Below are 21749 nucleotides of genomic sequence, written 5' to 3' on the forward strand. Positions count from 1 at the left end.
AAAACATCGATCCTCGATCACCATCGATGGTTGTGTTTCTATCATCGACTCCTCCCATTAAGTCAGGAGAAACTTTGTTCTTGATGTCACGCACTAAAAAATTCATAAAAATTTACATCTAAGTCTGAAACTTAGAAAATTCGAAACTCACAAAGAGTAAAAGAAACTGAAATTTTATTAATAAAAAAACATGGTGAATTGAACAAATATTGGATCCCCATTATCTATATAACAAAGCAGATTGGTTGTGACTAGGACAAGCTGACTAGGACAAAAAAGAGAAAAAAAATTGCCAATTAGATTGATTTGTGTGACTAGGTCAAATCCAGAGATAAATGATCTTTAATCTAGACCTTTAGATTTCTTACCTTCTCAACAAAAATATTAATTTGTTCAGCTTCTCTATAGATCAATAATAACCTCCCATTGAATCATTGATTTGTCTTAAATCACTCAAGTCAAGAATTAATTAGTTTAAGACTTTGAGTTACAATTTCTTAAACTCTCCCTTTAATAAAAAAAAAAAAAACTCTCCCTCTCTTCATCCAACGCTCTCTTCATCGATTCTCTCTCTTTTGCAACAATTCTTATTCAATCTATCTCGACAATTGCTGTCTTGATTACTCCATCTTCAAATATTTATTTCAATTATTCTCAATCTCTTTAATTTCCTTTCAAACCCCACCCAATTTTATTCCTCATTTAGTTGAGCCTAAGGTTACAATATTACCCCACTCATTCATTCTCTTCTCAACACACGACCAAAACACCACCAAAACTTAATTAAAAATTGAAATCGAGAAGTAAATAGATTCATTCTTTTCCTTGAAATTTGAAATTACTTATTAAATAATCCTAAAACCCTAGCAAAGTTTGAAAATTCTTGGAGTTGTAGTTGTTTGATGAAAGTCCTCAACCAGTTCAGACATTATATCTCTAAGGTTATGTCAAATTTGTGTTATTAAGGTATTTGGTTATTTAACGTTGATGTTATTACGTCAATTTTGTGGATTCAATATGTTGTTTTGACCTTCATTCACTTTTGTTTTCATTTGTTGATGAAAGAGGGAGAGTAGTTTCCTTTATTATTTATTTGTTTTGTTATGTATAGAAGAATAATTCTCTTATAGAAATTGAAGTATTGTTTCAATGCACCGCGAGGAACTGAGTATCCTTCATGCTCAGACTTTAGTAGGATAAAATTCATCTCATTTTCCTGTCTTTACATGTATCTCCAATTCAGTAAATAAGAGTATTTAATTAACCTATTCATTATAACCAGGTGCAACTGGAAAGGCATAAAGAACACATTCCATATTTCTGAGCTCTACAAAATCTCTAAAATGATCTACATTGTTAGTAGTGAATTTTAATCGAAGACTCCTGATCTTTTTTTCGTCAATATTTTTTTTTTGAAACCAAGCGAAACCATTTTCCATTCATAAGTGATTAAATCACAATGTTACATGGATGGTAATTCTTATTTCTCTCATCTGAAAACTTCATGAGAATTACATACCTTTAAATGTAAAGTGCGGTTGAAAGCCGTCATATAAAAAAAAGAGCCGTTATAAAAAGTCCCGTTGCAAATACAGTTGCAACGGCTAGAGGCCGTTACAATAACTTTTTTTATAACGGCTTGTTGTGTTTCGGCCGTTATAAAAAGAGCTCACCAAACTGGCGGGAATGTGATGGCGCCAAATGAGAAGAGTCATTTGCAACGGCTGTTTTGAGTAAAACCGTTATATATGCCTCCTCTTGTAACGGCTCCATTTGAAAGTAGCCGTTAGAAATGTCTTTTTTTGTAACGGCTTTGATTAGAAAGGCCGTTATAAATGTCTGATTTCAAAAAAAAAAAATTTCAAAAGCTGTGGAATCCAGCTGCAAAATATTGCAGCTTTACAGATGTACCTGTTTATAATTAAGAAAACCAAAACAAAAGAGACATCTCGAGCTAACCACACAATAAATAAAACGAAACAACTCATATTGATTGATAGTAACACAAGTTTCAAGTTCGTGCATCGATCCAATCCAAATAGACCACATTATATAAAATCAAAATCTCACACGCTTCTCCCTTACATTCAAATCATCAGCAGGAGTTGGACCACTTCGTACCTCGACCTTGTATAGCTCCACATTGCATCATCTTTAACTCCTATAACTGTTAAATAAGAGTTACAACACAAATTAACCACATTTAGAATATTGATACGCTTGTATGCCATAAACTCTACTATAATCATTCAAATCAAATTCTAAAAGTTTCAAACATAACAAATATTAACAACTAACTTAGTGGTTCAGCCTAAGTTCGGCTTCGGCTAAACCCGAGCTGAGTTTAACAAATTATGACTTAGTTCATCAAAAAAAAAAACAAAGTATGACTCAATTCTCATGTATCACTACTGTTTTGAGACCTATGTGCAATAAGAAGCAGGTATAGGTTTGGTGCCAAATATTTAGAATTGCAAGGAATCAATGAGTAGAACTCAATTTTAGTAAAAAGGATTTCGTCATTGTTCACCATGGAGTAGAACTCATCACAAACTGAAGCAAATCTTGTGTTTTTTTATTGTGTACTTTTTTTTTCTTGGTTTGCTTGTTCTTTGTCATAATACCCCAGATAAAAAAGGTGAGCTAGTGGGTTCTGCCAGCCCACAATAACCCACTACCAACATCTCTCATGTGAGATGTGTCATCCTTTGTCACTTATAATTTTTTTCTTCAGTGTCAGATCATGATCTTCTAATTAATCTAAAAATTAAAGTATTTAATAGAGGGAAACAAGCTTACCTAGGTTGTGAAGATTCTGAAGTAGTTGGTTGTCGTTGTTGCTGCAAGAGTGTCATCAATGCAGCAATATCTCTATCTCGTCTCTCTGCCATTTCAGATTGTCTCTCTATCATTTCACGCATTGCAGCTTGGCCTTCCTTAAGTTGATCAACTTCCTTTCTGAGCTGGTTATTTTCATTTTGAAGATTTGAAATGCCACCCGAGTTTGGCTTTTTAAAACCTGCTTCCTTTGGTGATGTAAAGGGCATGAGTCGGATTCTCCCACGTGTCTCGGGTGGCATCTGGCTCCCGAAAACATCATTTGAACCAGGGGTGTCGACAAACTCGCATCCTGAGGTGTTCTCGCTTCGTCGTTGTTCCAGGACGTTGTCACACTTTTCCTGTTAATATTATACACACTCGATAAGATTGACAAAAACCACATGATATGAAATAAAAACAGTAATTAAGTTTGATTAAAACGTTACGGCAAATATTCCCGCTTCCTCGGTAACCCAAGTTCCATCACTTTTTAATCTAGTCTTCTTCCAAACTTGAAGTTGACTAGCCTCAGTGCCATATTTCTATTCAAGCTGCAAAATACAAAGTAAATGAAAATTATCATTTTAGTACAAAAGTAATTGAATTGACACAAAAAAACGTAAATGAAACTGAAATTGTTACATCATGGTATTGTTGAGCCATAGATACACGCCCTCCACAGTACGGGTACATATTCTTAGCCTTATTCATCCTGTTGGTCTCTGCTACCTTCTGTATTTCGAAAAAAATATTTTGTTAGTACATAAAAGTTTAACTCAATATAGATATGGATCGAGAAAGAATATAACCTGTACTGTGTCCTTGCTCCAATAGTCGACTACTCCAAACCATTGAGTAGCGGCAACACCTGGAGGGACACATGATTTGCACTGCTCTATATTTGGAAAGTAAGGTGTAAAATATTTACGCTTCACTTTTGCTTTCCAGGTTCTCCATCTCTCATTAAGTTGCTTCTTAATCCATTTCATGACAATTTCATGTTCGGGGAAATCCGACTGATGTTGTCACACAGGCGGTAATCATCGAAGTAAAAATTAGGGCAGGAACTTGCAAACGCAAGACAGTGGAGACAAGTGAGGCCAGACTTATATTAGATAAGTGGAACCTATCTATTCCACTAGTCAGGAAGGTTCAAATGTCATGTAAATGGAGTAATAAATAGCGATGGGGCTTTCGATTCCTCCTATGGTGGTTATGGTGCTTCTTAAGAGACCAGCAAGGGGAAATTACAGTGGCAGCAACTGCCATGACATAAATAGCAATGGGGCTTTCGATTCTTCCTGTCACACCTAACTTGTATAATAGAAAATAAGATGAGTTCTTATCCATGATCCATATGAATAATGACATTTGCTAGGGTACCTAATTAATTAAGTAATTAGTAAACTAGACTAGAAATAGTAACTGCAGACTTTATAAATCTATAAACTGTTTAAGGTAAAACTTAAATAAAAGAAGAAACCTAACTTAAGGACTATTCTAATTAGGGTTAGGGTATCTAAATACATATATCTAAATTCATTACTAGAAAAAAACTACATATTTTAAACCCAAAATCACTAAAATTTATAAACAAAATAACAAGTAACCTAATGCAATCACAACAGTTATCAAGCAAAAGCATATAATATGAAAACCCTAACTAACTAACCATGGAGTGGGAAGCTTGTTTCTCCTAAATTGGATTTCATCATCAAGACCAGAAACAAGACCCACACCCATTCCCATTTTCCAATTGAAATTATGATGAGATTGAGCCCTAAAAATATCGCCATTTTCAGAATTCATCAAAAGAAAAGCTGAAGAAGATTGAGGAAATGGACCTGAAGGTGGTGGATTATCATGGGTATGATTGTTCCAACTATTAAGCATCCAAATTGAGTAAATTATAATTGAGACTCCAACAAAAGTTTGAAAGAAATTTAAGAGCTTTAGATGAAAAGCTAGATACCCTCGACACCAATTATCCATATATATATATATATATATATATATATATATATATATAGAGAGAGAGAGAGAGAGAGAGGCGCCAACCTGACTTCAGGGTTGATGAACTAGAAGAAGTTGCAAGTAGCAGATAGACCTAGAAGAAGAACAAACGCAAATATCAAACAAAAAAAAAACCTAAATCAGTTCCAGATCGATAAAAGAGGAAGGAAATTATCGATCTAGGTATGAGTAAAAAACCTAAACGCAAATCACCAGAAATCGTTCCAACCGAGATACTCTGAAATCCGAACCTAAACCTAAAATCGAAATAGGAAGTAGAAAGAGAACTGGGCAACTGGCCGTGATTTCTAGGGCTCCCAATTATAACGGCCAAAAATACTAAAGGCCGTTATATATAGATACAGTTGTAACGGACCTAAGCCGTTACAATAAGTCCAGCTCATTTATCACGGCTACGCCAAATAAAACCGTTACAGTAAGACTCTGTTATAACGGAAAAACACCCGTTATAATAAAACGACAACACGCCAGAGGCGGGAAATAAATTAGCGCCATCAAAAAGTTGGCGCTAACTTAAAGAGTCCATTTGCAACGGCTATCCATATTAAAGCCGTTACAAAAGAGTATATAATTATAACGGTTCAGTAAAAGCCGTTATATTTATTGTATTTATAACGGCTCATGCGAAAGCCGTTACAATAGGCCGTTACAAATAGGACGTGTTTTTGTAGTGTCATGAAGAGAAAGAAATTGACTAGACACCGACTCAATAAAATGACCCTAAAGGTCTAAAGATGAAAAGATCCTGAGGATCGTGAATGAAAAGATTCTAAAGGTTGATAAAATAACAGGAAAAATTGCTACATTTATTCATATATATATATGCAATTTTATACGATTTGATTTTGCGGAGATGCTCTTATTTTCACTATTGGTACGATGATGTTTACACTTAAATTTTCTAAATATTGTAAACTTAAATCGCAAAAAATTAATATTTTATTTATATCAAAACTAAAATTTATTTTAGTTATAAATGTTTATTTCATGAACCGTTATATTTTATTATATTTTCATTGTTTATGTAAATTCATAAAGGTACGATTTCATCTTTATATTTATCATAGTCATATTTTTACCTCAGTTTCACTATGTAAGAACAATGAATTATAACATACTATTATATATATATACTAGGGTATAGCCCGTGCCTCCGGCACGGAATTATTTTGAAAAAAATTCACGCGTTTGAATATATATAATCGGTGAATAAAGAACTAAAATAGTAGAATATGATACGTCTTAAAAATCAAGCAAATCTTCAAATTTTAATTTTAATTTTAATTTATTATTGTGTAAATTTAAATTTAACATGTAATAAACACATTTGAATTGCATATATCACCATATTCAACTAATGGGATTAAAATCCTTATCTTCTAACCATTCTTTTATTTTTCGATTACACAGAGTAAAAAAGGCTAATCAAACTAATTATATCTATATTGTTCCAACTACGTCGGATGTTTTCGATAAAATCTTCAACTCATCAGCTGGAACCAATACACTTTGACAACAATGGTTCAATAGGTACAACATAAAGTGAATTCCAATCTGCATCAAAAACTTCTCGACGTTGAGAAACAATGGCAGGATTATAAGAACCAAACCTCACACCTGAAGTAGTATAAAAGTAATCCCAAATGAGATTGTTGGTTCCAATTAGAGCTCGATCATCGCTAACTACAAACTTAGCATGACTTACTCTTGTTCCATTAGCTAATGTTGGACCCTTTGAGTTGAATCCTGGAACCATGTAGTATTTGATATCTATTTTTCCAATACAGCTTTTGTCTTCGTACTTGCCGGATTCAGAAAGACTGCTTACAGTTGGTTTAAAAAGTGAAAAGAACTAATCAAACACTATAAGAAAAATTCTAATAAAAAAGAAAGTAAAACAACATTCCAAAACAAGAAACTTCATAAGAATACAAAAAATTAGAGAGATTTACATGAATATCAAGTTATCAACAACCATTTCCATGTGAAAGTAGTAACAACATTAAGAACATTTCCAATGTGTGATAGTTCTGGCTTTAGGGAGGAATCGAACCGAGTTGGATGAGGAACACAATGGTTTGGTAGGTTATGGAAAGTGACTTTGGAATTCTTTGAGGAACTCCACATGATAGCACAAAAATCTTCCACTAATTCCTCGAGCCTTTGTTTCTTGTTGAACACATTTGTTAGCCTACATGCAGACTTCAATTAACCATAAATGAATCATATACCAAAATCATTTTGTTTAAATTGTTCTTGCTATCAACCATCATTCAATTGAAATACTACTTCTAGACAGTTAGACAAATATTTCAATCCACGCGATAAATACTAAAGAGTCTGCAACATTAACATTAGACGATTTCATGACGCCGGATATAGGAGATCAAACTTGCACAGGACATTAATTTCTATTGACTTGTCATTGCCACTGTATTTTGCAGTATTGACAACGTTACATTATGCAAATGATAATTAGATTACTGCCTGCCCGAACCATTTCCATTAGGTAGTCCACTATGGCCAACTGCACTTTTGCATCAAATATATCTACCACCTATAGTAGTCCTAGTCCGTTGTAGCCCAAATATAACAGCGACCACGCACCAATTTTACTAAAACTGAATTGTTTTAGTAAAACTGAAGGTTCATTTGTGTGATGCTAATTGGCTTCTTGAATTCCCGGAATCTGGATTGTTTCATTTGCCCAGATATAACAGCGACCACGCACCAATTTTACTAAAACTGAAGGTTCAGGGTCAAATTCTCCAAACAATCTCGAAATACGAACTCTTTTGGACTAAACACGAGGATTATGAAACTACTTTCAAACTGGAATGGGATAGAGTGAAGGGAACTTTCCCAACAAATTACAATTTGTCAAAAACTCAATTCAAAGTTGGAGCAAAAGGGCTTTTGGTATTATCAAAACCAGATTAAAAATTCTTTGGAAAAGGTTGACTGATATTCAAGCTCTTACTCCAACTCAAGATTCACTTAATGTTGAAAGTACTATTCAAGAAGAAATTATTTTTCTGGAAGAGGTCCAAAGATCAAAAGCAGAACAAAGGTCTAGAGCAAACTGGGCTAAAAACGGAGATAGAAACACATCGGCATTTCATATTGCAGCCTCTATGAGAAAACAGAAAAATCAAATTAATAGTTTACTTTCAGAGAACGGTCAGACTTTGACAAATGAACAGGATATAGCAAAAGAACTTACGGAGTTTTTTCAGAACTTATTTCGGGCTGAACTTGTGGGTCAACCACCTATTGAGATCTTAAATGCATATAAGGTAATATCGGCTACGGATCTGGACCACATCTCAAGGGTGCCTTCAAGCGAAGAAATTAGAGCAGTAGTGATGGAAACTGGATCGATCAAAAGCCCGGGGCCAGATGGACTACCAAATTTCATTTTTCAAAAACACTGGGACATTATTGGAACCGAACTTACCTCTTACATCCAATCGGCATTCCAATCAGGTTCAATCGATCCGTCTCTCAATCTCACTACTTTAGCTTTGATTCCTAAGTGTCGACACCCGAGTTTAGCCTCTGATTATAGACCAATATCCCTTTGCAACTCAATTTATAAGTTCATCACTAAAATAATTGCAAATAGAATTCGGCCTTGTCTCGAGGACTCTATCATGTGGACACAAAATGCTTTTGTTCCTAATAGACAAATTATGGACAACATTATCGTGACCCAAGAACTCTTGCATTCTATGAACAATTCGAGAGCAAAGAATGGTACTTTTGCCCTTAAGATGGATATGGCTAAGGCTTATGATAGGGTAAATTGGGACTTTCTTAAATCAGTCCTTATTAGTACTGGGATCACTGGCCGTATTCTGAGTTTAATCATGTCTTGTGTAACCACATCTAGATTCAGGATCAAGTTGAATGGTAATTTAGTGGGGGATTTTCAGGCCACTAGAGGCCTGAGGCAGGGTTGCCCTCTGTCCCCCTACCTTTTTATCCTAACCTCCCAATCACTCTCTCTCCTTATTTCTCATTATGAAAATCAAAACCAACTTACAGGGTACAAGATTAATCAGTCCAGCCCAAGCATTACACATTTGCTTTTTGCTGATGACCTGATAATCTTTGGGAAAGCTACTGAGCATAATCTAGATACTATTATACACATGATGAATGAATATGCAGACTTTTTAGGGCAGAAAGTAAACTTCAACAAATCTTCTTTGTACTTCAGTAGGGGAGTGCCTGAATCCACAAAATCCTCATTTGTCTCTCTTCTTAATGCTCCAATCATGACCGACCAAGCTAAGTATCTGGGAGCTCTCATTCTCAAGCCGGGCAATCGCATCAAAAGTCATCAATGGTTAGTGGAAAAATTTAACAAACACTTATCTGGTTGGAAACAAAAACTAATCTCCCAAACAGGTAAAACAGTTCTTATCAAATCTGTATTAGCTTCTTTTTGCACTTATCCATTTAGCTATCAAATGATTCCTCATAATACTATTAAAAAGCTTGAAATAGCTGAAAAAAGTTTCTGGTGGGATCACAATCAAAATAGCAGTAAGATGCACTTTATCAAGTGGGAGATTATATGTTCTCCCAAGAACCATGGGGGATTGGGCATTAGAAATCTCAAACTTGTTAATGAGGCTTTAATGGCTAAAATGACTTGGCGTCTCCTAACCAATTCTAATGCAGTGTGGGCGAGACTCTTAAAGTCTAAGTACTTTAAAAATGATGACTTTTGGTCATCCGAGACACCTAGTTCTACTTCTCCCTTCTGGCAGTCGATCATGAAAACAAAATGCACAATGAGAAACAACATTTTATGGATCATTGGAAATGGTACTACTGTCAAGATTAGAACCGACCCTTGGCTGCCCCATCTCTCAAACAAAGTACCTAGTTTTAGAGATGAACTCCCTAATAACATATTTTGGGTCTCTGATTTAATGAAACAGGGGGAAAATAATTGGAATTTAGATCTCATTAACAGATATTTCGATCAATTAAGTGTGCAGGCCATCACAGAGATCTCTATTCCACATAATAACAGAAGTGATAAGCTAGTATGGTGTCCAACAGAGAGTGGGAGATTTAATACAAAATCCTACTACACAGAACACAGATCTTTCCCCATTCTTAGTGATGATGCTCATAACTTTCCTTGGAAGACTTTTTGGAATATTAAAGGCATGCAACCGAAGATTCAACAATTTATTTGGAAATTGATTCACGATGGAGTGGCTACATTACATAATATAGGTAAAAGAATCCAAGAAGTACCTCAAGATTGTATTTTATGCGACTTGAATGAATCAGAAACGGTGGATCATCTCTTTTGTTCTTGCCCGAAGTTCAAAGAGCTAATACAACTCACGGCCAATGCTCACCTACAACAGATGAACCAAGGATTAGTTTCAAATCTAAAATCTCTTCTTCAACAGAAAGAAAAGGAAAAAGAATGGTTCATCTTTACTCATCTGTTATGGGAGTGGTGGAAGACTCGAAACGAAACCCATTTTCACCAAAAACCTCCAGATCTAGAAAGATGTTGATGGAATACAAGAGAATCTCTAAGGTACGCACCCCCTTTACTCACCTCTTCTTCTTCGTTTCTTACTCATGATGCAGATAACTGGATTCCAACACAAATGGGTCAAATAAAGATCAATTGTGATGGTTCTTACTCCGAAAATAGGGCTTCAGCAGCAGCGGTTGCTCGTGATTTCAATGGAGTGATCGTGGGTTCGAAGAACTTACATTTCAGACCACGTTCGCCATTACACAGCGAATTTCTAGGGTTTTGGCTGGGATGCGACCTAGCTGAGGAGATGGGTTTGGGAGACTTTATATTAGAGGGAGACAGTAGGGTTTTGGTTGATATGTTATCAACCGTAGATGCTGATGTCCCGTGGAGATTGATGGATGAGATCGAGAGTCTTCGTAGGAGGCTGGCAAGTCGACACGTTACCATACTCTTTACCCCTAGGAATTGCAATTGGGTAGCCCATAATTTGGCTATGGCCGCATTCACCCCCTAAAGTGGAATGATTATTGGTTTAGTCCTTCTCAGTTAACTCTCATAAGTTTATGCTTACTCGTTTTGTTGTAAACTTGTGTTATTTTAATGAGATTTATTTCCCCTCAAAAAAAAAAAAAACCTATAGTAGTCCTAAAACATTGTCTAGCAATTTTAGTTTTTGTCACCATTAAGGCCACAGATCATTTTAATGGATATAATTCATTGAAAGACATTAAGAAATAGGTTTAAAGAGATAGAAAAGTTAAAGAAATAATTAACAGTGTGAGTTATGACAACTTACAGTATACCCATAGGCCTCTTTAAAGTGGGCAAGAGCTCCAACATATTCCAAGTAACTGCAACATTCATAATGAGAGACTCATCTGACGCTTGAGATCGTATTAACAAAACAAATAAAATAGTAGAACATCGTTTAAAAGCAATAAGGGTACTAAAAGTTTGCTTACAAATGGGTAATGATGATACTTGAGCATAAATAAGCCACCCGATTTAAAAATTAGAGAAATCTGGATATCGTCAGTGATCAAGATACCTCACATTCATTCTACAATCAAACATTTTCCTTCAATTGAAGCTGAAACAAAATAAACGGAATCTGAAGATTAATAGGGAAAGCGACATAGCAATCATCATCAAATATGAAAGAGAAAAATGAGAATAAGATATCTAAATTCTATCACAGATTGATGACAACATATGCAACAACCTCAACAAATTAGTATTTCATGCATATGTTTTTTATCACAAGATGAAGACTTGCAACTGCTAGTAGAGGTTCCCAATCTCTATTTCATGTATCCAAGGTCAGTCAGACATCTCAACAAACATATAATGAAGGTATTATCATGTATAAAGTTTGATTAGAGCAACCAAACTCAAAGAATGAAATCAAATCTCAAATCTTCTTTTCTGAAACATGAAGAGAATATAGTGTAACAACAAAAGAATACACCAAAGATATCACAGCAAGAAATAGTATAACATTTTCATCTTTTTTACTACACAAACCTTCTTGCTTTTGTTATTTCTTTCCTTGACTTCAACACAAACGTATCCGAAATGATTTTTGCCTAAAACTTGAGAGAAAAGAGTTTTGCCTAAAACTTCATTTTTGCCTAACACCTTCACGGGGACTCCACAAACGATCCGAAATGATCTTTGCCTAAAACTTGAGAGAAAGGAGTGTTCTGGCGAGGTGCCAAACTCGATTGAGTAGTTGCTAGCTGATGGGGAAGGTGTGTGTGTGAAGGACATGTATGAATACTATAAATGCTCTACGGTGTCGCACGTATAACCTTGTGTATAAAGTTTTACAAATATTTATAGCCCAAATTGTGGATTGACAATATAAAACTTGATAACTTGATTTTATTTCATCCAGATAGAGAGAAACCAGGGTGGCCTAGCGGTCGAATCTCTGTTGAGCTCTCATTTGTAGCACAAAATCTTAACCACTATTGCTAAAATTTATGTGAAATTGTTATAGTTTTCATTTGTGCTTTAAGATCACCCAGCCCCTTGGCTGTGCATACACGTAAATGTATGTTACATCTATCAATATAAGGGAACCTTAACTGTAAATAGCATAAGTGTTGGACTACTTCTTGGCACCCCTAAACATGAAACAGGTTTGAGACATCTTTAGGTCATAACTGAGTGGTAAAGGAAATTTTCTATCTTTTAATCGACCCAAGCATCATCAACAACAACCTCTCCCACCATTCTCGGAGGAGGTGTATATGTCAACTTGTATATATCATCTCCCTTTATTGATTTCCGACCAAAACCAGAAAACTTAGACTGTGCAACCATACTACTTTGTGTGTAGCTGATGCTCCTTTCTCCCTCCTCATTGCCATCTACATCACATGTCGGTATAAACTTATAAAAGATAAATTCACCATCAAGACATAACATGAAAGAGTAAAAGGCAAAAAATGGATAGAAATAGAATAACCCCATTTTTAAGGAATATGCGAACGTATTTACCAAGTTTTTAGTGGAAAGAAACCATGTCAGCTCACGAACATTCTTCGGCAAAAGCTTGTCCAAATAAATAATTTTTTTTAATGACCGTGAAATTCCGATGTCAGAATGAACAACTCCAAATAGAGGGCATGTTTTTTAAAGAATGCAATATTCAAATAAATGTTGCACTTTTTCAACGGAAAACACATAAGAAAAATCACATGAAAACACAACGGAAAACTTTTGAAATTAGTCGTTACTAAGAAAATCAACAAATACTATATTACTTAAATGATCTGACCTATTCTTTGAACTATGTTGGTTTCACGCTAACTTTCACATTAAGCAAACAAATGATATTCATCTCTCCATACTCATACAAACTCATCAACAATGAGAAGAGTTTGATAAAAACTCTATGCACACTGTTACTAAAGTTTGTGTCAATTAGATTTAAAGTCCCTTTACCGAATATAGAGTCTTTGTAAGTAATAGATTTGTTAACTACATGATGCTTAGAATGTAATAACTAATCAAAATGGTAAATGTGAACAAATCAATTTGGATTCTTAATATTCCCAGAGACATTTTCCATTCTATGGATTTTTGAACCACATACCAAAATAGAAAAAGATGAAAAAAAAAAACAACCCAAACCAAGTGTATGTAACAGCTAATCAAAAAAGGTAATCAGAGCAAATCAGTTTGGATTTCAAAATCAATGATGAAGTACCCAAATATTGAAGTGAAGAAGAGAAAATAAGAAATACCTTACAAATTAAAGTGAGAGGTAAAAAGAAAGAAAATACCTTAATTTTCTGGAATTGAATGGAACATCCAATATGTCGAGAAAGAAAAGAGAGATGAAGGGTTGTGTCAACAAACCCTAATCGGTGAAGAAAAGAGAGATGAAGGGTTTTGTCAACAAACCCTAATGCTGGAAAGATATGTTTCCACGAATGGAAGAAGAAGAAGGCTTTAAATCTCTTTCTGATGAGGGAGTTTCTTCTGCTCGGATTGAAAAGGAGATGGATTTAGAGAAACAACTTTAGTGAGGGAGAAGCCAATCGTTTAGAAGGAAAATAAGTCAATTTTAGAGAAACCAGGAACCGAAAAGATATGTCCGGTGACTTTGAGTGGGAACCGAGGAGATATGTTCGTTGAAAAGATAACTCTATAAGCGCCCGGGGTGAATCCAATGATGTACACGAATGCTGATGTGGGACGGACGGCTGGATTTATCCAGGGTTTGTCCCAGTCAGCATGTTTCAACCTATTTTATTATATAGACTAGGTATGACCCGTGCCTCCGGCACGGATACTATTGATCACTTCAGCTTATAAGTACTTAATAAACGAAGAAAGAACTCATTCATTATCAAAACCTTCTAGTAACCTACACGAGTTTAAATTGTTTGAGTACTTTTCCACATTGAACCAAACCTTAAGCATTGCAAAATAAGTTTTTTTTGAAGGTTAGGAACATACGTTTTACTTTGGTGAAAAACGCTAACAAACAACAGAAGCACAACGAATGGCTAATCTGAGAAAAAGATTCATTAGAACTCCGTGATCTTGTTTTATCAACTCAATCTTTGTCGACGAACGAATGATCTGTTTCTAAGTATTTGCGCTGATAGTCAGTCCGGAGTATAGCCTCCAGGGTGCCTAATTGCCCATTCATGTCTCTCAAAAACTTCCCCAGCCTCATTCACACTTAAACTCCCATCATGATTTGTATTGAGTAAATGGTACATGATATTCACCATATTGTTCGGTAGAGTTATGCCACATACACACCTGCCTGAGCATGATCAAAAAGATATATTTACATGACATTTTTCGTAATACTACCATAGTGTCCAAGTATAAAAGCAATTGAAAAACTACAAAGACGTAATGATAGTAGAAACATATTAGAAACAGTTAGTTTGGAACCCTTTTTTTTCAAAAAGCTTTTTTAATTTTCCATATGTGAAGATTGCCAAGGACACTGGCTCTAGTATCTTACGTGGCTCTGCAAAGGCCATGAATTCCGCCTAAGTGATTCAGATGTCTACGAGGTATGGTTCATTGTCTACTTCTTCAACTCAATCAAATGTTTTTCATAAGACCCATATCAGCAGAAGCAACCATGGACAATGCAGAATCCTGTGACGATATTGTTCCTTGTCCCCCCTGTAGTCATAATGAGTAAACTGTAGCTGCAATACCTAAAATTTTATTAGGAGAGTATTTTAACGTAAATTATTTGGTAGTGCATAATGGAAAGTAGATAGTACTCAGAGGCACTACCTAATGTAAAATAACTTAATTATGATTCTTTAGTAATGTAAGTACTTCTCCTTCTATTTCCTCGACTTTCGTCTGTGACTGTGCTTAGGCATATTACTTGCACTAAAGATGTAACTATCTTATGTTCTTCTGAAATATGCATCAAACTGCATTCTTACCAATGACGCCGGAAATTAATTACATTCCCGCATTATCTTCTAACCGAACAAGTTGAATTTATAAGAGAACCCAAGTACATCAAAACAGTCGAATGGAGCAATTTTCAAATATATAATGGCTATCAACAAAGGGAAAACATTAAACTACAATAGCAAAGAAGAATTTGCATTCCAAGTTGCAGTAACTGATTTGGCTAAGGATGAGCTCCTGCCATTTAAACTTCTCAACTACAAATGGAATTACCAAAAATAAGCTTTACATTTAATCAAATGGTATAGGTTTACAGTTGCCTTGATTATTATCAATGATTCTCAAATAATAAGAAATAATGGTGCAAAGAAAATCGCACACTCATCTCTACAATCAGTTTACATAGCTAAGTGGAAACAAAAGCGTGCCCATGTGAACGCCAATAAATCTTTTCTTTTGGACATGGGAGTGTAGGTTGTAGCTGGTTCACAATAAATGTTGGACATTCTTCCCCTGGGATCAACACTGAACAATCCTGGGAATACGACGTCCACATTTGTTCAAGAAAACCCCATAAACCAAAATACCAAAGAAAAAAAATATTGTCTGCATCGTAAACTTGATAGGAGGTTGAGTACTGATATGAGGATTTTGTGTCGAGTTACTATTTCAGATGTGCACAAAATTCTCACTCCCCATTAGAATGTAGGATTTAGACACATTAGAATTGTTGTTTATATATAAAGAAGATGGGAAATAAATAAAATAGGAAAAAACCTTAAAGTTTAGGCGAAGAGTACTTACATTTTGTGAATTTCCAAGTTTCTCGAGTGTATGGATTTGAACCCGGATCTCGTTCAGTTCTAAAGATTCTTTAGCTACATCAGGACGAGATAAGAATGTCGATTTAGGCCATATCAAATGTTCAAATATAGCCATGATAATAAACATGGAAATTAGAATTACAGTAGCAACAAAGCCAAAAGAAATTGCATTCAATGAAGTTTCTAAGCTTTCCGAGGGCACTACTTCTGGATCTCCTCTCCTTCCTGTATGAGATGGCCTTGGTGTATTCGCGCTTGTATAAACACTCCATGGTTTAGGTCTCTCTGGGTTGAACTCATTCATGGTGGGTTAATCACGGTCTTCGTATTTGAGTCTGTTTTAATGGAGAAGTCTCAAATTTCGACGACAAACAACGTGAATCAACTGAAGTATTCAGAGCTTTAAAGTTTCTTCTACGGAACTGCTGACACAATTCACCTGTAACTGATCACATATAAAGAGTGAATGAACCACACAACCATAAAGAGAGAAATGTAAGATCATATAGGGCCAAAATATGACACATTTTGCCAAATGAAGTTGAGAAACTAAGACAAAGAAACTATCAACAAAGAATTTGGGCATATAAAGAGTCGTCGATTACCGGATGAAAAAACCCAAGTTGATACAAGTTGTGACAGACTTTTCCCTTGTTCCCAATCTCTCAACCAACGATTAGAAGCCACAAATGTAAGAAAAATGACATTTTTAGTGACGAAAATGTGAAAAGAAGGATTTGAAAACAGAGCAGGGTGACAAAAGTAGTGAATTAAGCAATCTTTCAGAATGCCAATTACTAAAACATGAGCTGCCTGAAAACTCTGTTCTCGTACAGAACGACAAACTTGGGAGGACTTCTCTCTGACTTAGAGAAAACCCCTATGGGAAAATGAAGAAACTTGGAGAAAAAGGAAAAAATCTCATACGAAGATTAAGAAACTTATAGAGAAACTTTTGTGTACACTTAATGGGCAGTAAAAATCTCATAAGAAGATAAAGAAACTTATAGAGAAACTTTTGTTTACACTTAATGGGCTGTAAAGATTCATTGATGGGAAGATGAGGGGGTTAGATGAAACGGTTCCAAATAATCCCTTGAAGTGGTTGTCCTAATAAGCATTAAGGGTCATTATTTTGTCCTAGTCAGCCTCATTAATTTTGTCCTAATCATCCTTTGTCCCAATCACCACCGTTCTGTTTTGTTATATACAAGTGAATTCAATGAGAACAGTATCATATTTCATTATAGATGATTAGATTCCAATGTTGAACCAATCTATTGAATCATAAAATCGTAAATACAGTAATGCTTTCAGCTCCGCAAATATAAATTTTCATTTAAAAAATAAGAACAATGGTGTAGTACATCGTCGGCCATGCTTTGTGCACAAGAAAGTAATGAGAATACCACAACAGTCATGTTGCACAGTAAAGTAATGAGATTACCACAACAGTCACGTCCAAAATATACCCCAACATTATACCTCTTATGCTTCTTCTCAACTCCTTTTTTGTTTAAAAGTTTTACAGACCTCATTGAAAGTCAAAATACTAAAAGACAATAGAAAAGTAGAACTACAACTTCAACATAATAAAACAGGCAGATGCGATGTTCCCAGCATTAGCTTTTGTGACAAAAGAAGGTAGGTGTTAATCATAGGGTACGTGTCGGGTCGTTGTACTTGTAGTTCGAAAAACTTAGGGTGGTATTTATTGAATAATTCAAAGTGCTCTCCAAAGTTCAAGCTCTCCTGAAAACTGAATATCTTCCAAAAACTATCTCTAAACATAAATTGAACACTCAATTTATTTTCAAAAAAAAACCCCCAACCCAGTTTGTAATCGAAAGACTCTTCCCTAAACCTAATGGACTCTGTAACAACTTGACCAAATGGACCCAAAATCTAGCTGAATTCAGTCATTCAGATGAGAAACACTAAATCTAGGAAAAAAGTAAACACTAAATCTAGGAACTCTTTAAACCAATTAATAGTTATCCTTTTAAACAAAGAGAAAAAAAAATCAAACTGGGTTCTGGCTGCTCCATGCTCACTTATTCCTAATCAGATTCACATCAGAAACACTAAGAGTGTCAACTTACGTAAGCTAAAAGGTATGGCGTTGAGCCGGGGTTCCTGGTCACTTCATGGTGAAGTTCGGATAAATTATGATAAAGCAAAATGGATGACTTATAAGAAATCATTAGTACTGCAAATCCCCAGGGCGATGTTGACGAATTGATATGTATGAAACGTGTATTAAAATTTCACACATATAAACATTACAACATTCACAACATTCACACATATAAACATTACAACATTCACACAGACACTTAAACAAACATGTAGTGTGCAGAAACCAATGGAACATGTATCATTTAACCAAACTGATTCAAACAACCAAAAATTTAATGATAAGGAAAAAAATAAACTAAACTTGAAATTAGGAGAAGTGATTCAAAGAAGGATGACTGAACATAACACTCACCAAGGATGACTGAACATAACCCCCACCTTGCCTCCTTCTGCCTATCAAATTCTGATCCGGTGGTTTTTTATGAAGAATACTGACGCCACAGTGGTTTTTATAGAGGGAATTGAGAAGAGACATGCCGGAAAGATATGACTGTCCGTGAGAAGGGATAAGCTGAATCGAGAAGAGACATGCCCCCATAGTAACTCCATCCAGTGGTTTTCTCTTCCTTCCCCAAAGCTGCCATCAAAACCTTAAGCAAGGGGAGAGAAAGTACTGAAAAGATGTGTCCCGTGAAAAAAAGAATCCAGCATTGAGAAGGTGCGTCCGGTGGCTATAGGCGCCCCACTTGATGATATACTAATATTGATCCAAAGGTTTATATCAATGGTGATGTGGCACGGACGGCCGGATTTATCCGGGGTTTGTCCCAGTCAGCACCCATCCACCTGTTTTATTATATAGATATACTGCATTTGAATTCGTAAAGTGTTCACCGAACACGTCGTGCCGTAGGCACGGGTTATGGCTATATAGCATAAATTGCAAAATCTCAAAACAACAATAAAACATGTTGGAAATTAAAAGACTTTAATCTTCGAATGATAAAGGAAAATAATTTCGCAACAAAGAAGAAATTAAGAAGATTGAACTTGAATTTGATACTTCACTTGATTTGATTTGATAGAAAATAAACTACAAAGACGGTCTATTTATAGACCAAAGTTCTACCCACTAACTATGACCGCTACTAACATGATCCCACTAACTTATCCATTAACTCCACTAACTTAATCCTCTCATTACTTAATTAGTTAAAATTGAGTTTACATATCTGTTTTGGAACGGGTGCTTCTAAAGGCACCAAGCCAAAAGGTTGTTAGCATTTATCTCTATTAGCACCAGGCTCAACTGCTCATTTCTCTGTTAGCACCGTACAACTATGTAGGCACCAGTCAAAGCCAACTTAACCCTAACACCTCCATCCGTTTATCACAAAACCAAACAAAATCTATCGGACGGACTGAACCAGTCCGAGCCTTAAGAGGACTAAACAGATCAGCTGATCCGGGACCTAGGAGGACCAAACGGATCAGCTGATCCGGGACCTAGGAGGACCAAACGGATTAGCTGATCCGAGACCTAAGAGGGCCAAACGGATCAGCTGATCCGGGGCTTGAAAAACATCCCAATCCTCATTCTCTTTCTCGTGAACTCGACCATGACCAGCTCCTCTGCTACTTCTCGCAAGGTTTTCTTCATCTTTCTCTCTCTAAAAACCCTTATTCTCATCTCACTCTCACTCTCTACCTTTCTGAATCTTTCAATCTTTCTTCTACATTTACAAAGTGGGTATAGAAGGGATGAAGATGAACATGAGAAGGAAGAGGAGAGAAATTCAGTTTATTTTGTGGATGAAATTTGGTGAAGAAGGAAGAAGAGAGTGGACGCGTCTGGTGCTTGGACTAGCGTCCTGGCTCCGGCCAGGACGAGATCAGGCCTATTGGCCTCGGCTCGGACATGCCGGCCCTATGGGCCGTGCCATATCCGGACCTTGTCCAAGCCCTTTTGTGGGCTTGGGCCGGGACTTGTCTAGGACTTGTCCCGGGTCTTTTCAAGGCTTTTCGGACCACGAAAAGGGACCACTATTCGAGTGGGAGTTTTATCCAAATTTTCTCCCAAAATTCCAATCCAAATATTTCCGAAATTAACCCGGGCCATTCAAGGCCCAAACGGAATTTCTCTTTAAAATCAAATTTTAAAATCAAACCAAGACACACCATTAGTCTAATCTTTTGATGTAGACTTAAGGTGCGTACATGACATACGGATGTCGACAAAAGTATCTCCCGGATATACATGCATATATAATTGATAGCCTTGAAATATATTATATGATTGCATGTGATGTGAATGTGGAAACTAGTATGGCCATAGAATTTATTTCTTATTCTTGTTTTGAGCACGGATGGGTGCATGTTTTGTAATAATTTTAATTTCAAGTTTACACGATCTGCGAATTGTTTGAGTCTTGTAATTAGAGTTTAGGGTTTATGAGTCCATTGATGAAACTCAAGGAAGAAATTCAAAGGCGAGTGGGAGAAATCAATGGAGGTTCAAAGACGGAGATCTAGACGAACTAAAAAGGCGAAACAAGAAGCAAACCAAAGGAGATTAGATCTTCTAGGTTAGGGGCCATACTAGGATCCATATGTGCTTGATTTACTTTCTCGCGCGCATTTACTTACTTATTTACGCTTTATGTCGTGGATGTTAGTTAGGCTAATTAGTTCACTAAAACGAACGCCAGACTAGCGTAAAAGTCCCTAAAAGTAATTTTGAGTACAGTGCCTATCCAAATTAAGACACTCCTTGCGCCCTTGTTCGAGGAAGGTGGGTCGGCCTTCGCAGAGTACCTCCTCTACCTTGGGACATTGCGGGTAGGCCTATAGAAGAGGCCTACATGTCTAAATGGTTATACTCAACGAGATCAGCAAGAGAGTCTTGGATACTCGAGGCAAGAGGATGGATTTTACACTTAACATGTAATCCATCAACCGAGAATCATATGGTATGATCAGTGAAAGTATTCACTCACCTAAATCAATGGGAATTAAGGGCAGGGCCCTAGTCCGCTTAATCCTTGAGAGATGGGATCTCGGAATCGCATTATTCATCTAGGGACACGTTTTATCTTGAATAATGTGGCAAAAACTTAGGACTTTTTGCAAAAATTATCGAATGTAATACTTAGCAAAATCCTTTTTTCTGTTTCATGTAGTTTTACTATGGCAAAAATCAATCTTTTCAACCTATGTTCAATCCTTGATGAGGACAAATTGAACATGGATAACTTCCTTGATTGGGAAAAGAGATTGAGAAGTGTTCTCAAATCTACAAACAAAGAAAGCGTACTGGATACCCCTATTCCAAGAATAACTGCGAACTCAAAGATTGAGGAACAAAAGCAGGCCAAAAGTATCCGGATGAAATCAATTTCAGTAACTTGCCTTATGTTGGCAACCATGGAGCCTAATCTTCAAAAGAGATTCAGGAAAATGGATGCGCACACAATCATCCGTCGATTAAGGGACATGTCCCGAAACAAATCACGGTTGAGGAAGTACGGAACTTCTAAGGCAATCCGGAGAGGCATTGGAATGTC

The 21749-nt window shown here is 36.0% G+C and overlaps 3 long non-coding RNA genes across 7 annotated transcripts; all 3 read right to left on the minus strand.

Annotated features, from left to right (window-relative positions):
* Positions 1-1970: 1970 nt before the first annotated feature.
* On the minus strand, positions 1971-5137 carry LOC147549935 (uncharacterized). Its single transcript, XR_015237707.1, has 7 exons — positions 5032-5137; positions 4879-4927; positions 3630-3836; positions 3463-3552; positions 3267-3371; positions 2800-3179; positions 1971-2167 (listed from the first exon to the last, which is right to left on the minus strand). It is a non-coding gene; the product is annotated as an uncharacterized LOC147549935 (long non-coding RNA).
* Positions 5138-6160: 1023 nt separating this feature from the next.
* On the minus strand, positions 6161-14151 carry LOC147549936 (uncharacterized). Of its 5 annotated transcripts, XR_015238632.1 has the most exons (6): positions 12881-14151; positions 12461-12750; positions 11338-11465; positions 11172-11226; positions 6807-7045; positions 6161-6674 (listed from the first exon to the last, which is right to left on the minus strand). It is a non-coding gene; the product is annotated as an uncharacterized LOC147549936 (long non-coding RNA). The 5 variants fall into 5 exon arrangements; XR_015238631.1 differs by lacking the exon at positions 6161-6674 and having other exon boundaries at positions 6758-7056; XR_015238630.1 differs by lacking the exon at positions 6161-6674 and having other exon boundaries at positions 6758-7045; positions 11900-12750.
* A 62-nt stretch (positions 14152-14213) lies between these two features.
* On the minus strand, positions 14214-15057 carry LOC147549937 (uncharacterized). The gene is made up of 2 exons (XR_015238633.1): positions 14871-15057; positions 14214-14659 (listed from the first exon to the last, which is right to left on the minus strand). It is a non-coding gene; the product is annotated as an uncharacterized LOC147549937 (long non-coding RNA).
* Between the last annotated feature and the right edge of the window lie 6692 nt (positions 15058-21749).

This window comes from Eschscholzia californica, unplaced genomic scaffold (assembly GCF_041429995.1).
Source record: "Eschscholzia californica isolate CP2 unplaced genomic scaffold, dmEscCali1.0.p SCAF_3, whole genome shotgun sequence".
Lineage (NCBI taxonomy): Eukaryota > Viridiplantae > Streptophyta > Magnoliopsida > Ranunculales > Papaveraceae > Eschscholzia > Eschscholzia californica.